The sequence below is a fragment of the Octopus bimaculoides genome, chromosome 11 (assembly GCF_001194135.2).
Source record: "Octopus bimaculoides isolate UCB-OBI-ISO-001 chromosome 11, ASM119413v2, whole genome shotgun sequence".
Lineage (NCBI taxonomy): Eukaryota > Metazoa > Mollusca > Cephalopoda > Octopoda > Octopodidae > Octopus > Octopus bimaculoides.
In genome coordinates this window covers 51,778,396-51,780,170 of record NC_068991.1, presented here as the reverse complement: position 1 = coordinate 51,780,170, position 1,775 = coordinate 51,778,396, and positions in this window count along the sequence as shown.

Genomic DNA, 1,775 nt, shown 5'->3' with positions numbered 1-1,775 from the left:
GCAGCCATCTCATGCGGTATGAATTCATCGTTCTCCATTACGCGGGCCATCGCCTCAGGAGATGCGACAAGCGGACTAGCCTAGAGGGCAAGCTAGTGAAGTGTGCTCTGTTAGCAGTCGCAGCGGGAAAAGTGAGATCGAACCTAAAGGTTTCTTTCCTTTTATAGTTTTGCCATCGCAAGCCTCGTTGTGAGCTCGCGCGTGGCAAATGGATGCAGGTGAGGTCTCGCTCCAGTTTTGGAGATGGCAATGGCTGCCGTGAGATCTCCTTCAATATGGCGCTGCAAGGTGTGCAGCGAAAGTTCGTTTCATCTTTATTTCTACTGTTTAGTATAATTGTATTATAGTTTTACCACTATCCTTGGTTAGCTGTTACTTCTCAATATTAAACTGGTTATTGTTGTTTGTTAGTTTCCTTATTTTCTTGGCGTCAACTCAAGTTTGAACTGCAGTATACACATTCCTTTCCACAAATCTAATGAAAAACTTAGCTACATTCACAACAGTTCTAATCACCAAAAATCAACTGTAGATTGATTATTAGTTTGGCTATTTTCGTCAATTAGTTTCATTATTTTCATGGCGTTGTTGACTTTGCCTATCTTACTTTCGGGGTCGATGTAATCGATTAGTCCTCTCCCCAAAAAATTCAGATCTTATGTCTATACTAGAAAGGTTATATTAAGTTATTCCCACTATTTGTAGCTTTATCAGTTATGTCTCAAGGCATATGCAGGGTTTCATTGTTTTCATTGTCATAACCACCGCTCGTTATATTGTCACTACTGTTGTTAGCCTTATCTGTAATTATAGTATAATTTTCACGTATATTTACTATAACCCTGCGTTTAAATGGTTGAGTTAAAGAGTTATGTGATTCATTAATGTTTTGTATGTTCATGTGCAGAAGTTATTTTAAAGTCAGAGTTGTTTGTCAGCGGATCACCATTATAATATTCGAAGTTATTTCTAAATACTTCCACGTTAGAGGAAAGCTTGGGTATTCGATAGGAGATGTTTCATACAAGATAACATAGTAATGACCGAGGGGAGAGTAAAATGTCAAAAAAAATTCAGAATAATTAATGTGATTTAAGATTAGATCTAAAAGAAAGGCACATTGCGAAAAAAATTGATTAGCATTTTTATATGCAGATGATTATAAATCCTCTCTTCTGTATTTATTCTTTTATTTTATTTTTGCATTTATTCTGTACTTCATGTTTTGGTATCCATTCGCCATTGTATTAATTTTTGTTTTTAATCTTATCACTTACACTATTTTCTATCACTCCCAACTTTTAAAAGGGTCTTTATCAGTCATAAACTTGTTTTCAATGAATATAAACGATATATATTATCCAAGTTTTAATTCACTTTCTACCCGCTTTAAATGTTTATGCTTTTTCCGACACAGCTTATTGTTTTTCATGTAACAAATTCTCGTTATGTTGAATAATAATAATGCCCTCTCTAATCAATTTTAATTGTTTATTCGATGAATTGGTAAATATCAATTACTACACCACTTATAGATATTTATAAATTCTTTTGAACCAAAGTATTGTTTTAAATACTTACGACTGTCTGATGATCGGTTACGTGAAACTGTTTAATAGTTTATTGAGTATTTCAGGAACTCATTGCAGACACACATATATGAATATCTGTCTGTCTGTCTTTCTTTCAGTCTATTTGTCTGTCTGTCTCTCTTTCTTTCTTTCTTTCTTTCTCTCTCTCTCTCTCTCTCTCTCTCTCTCTCTCTCTCTCTCTCT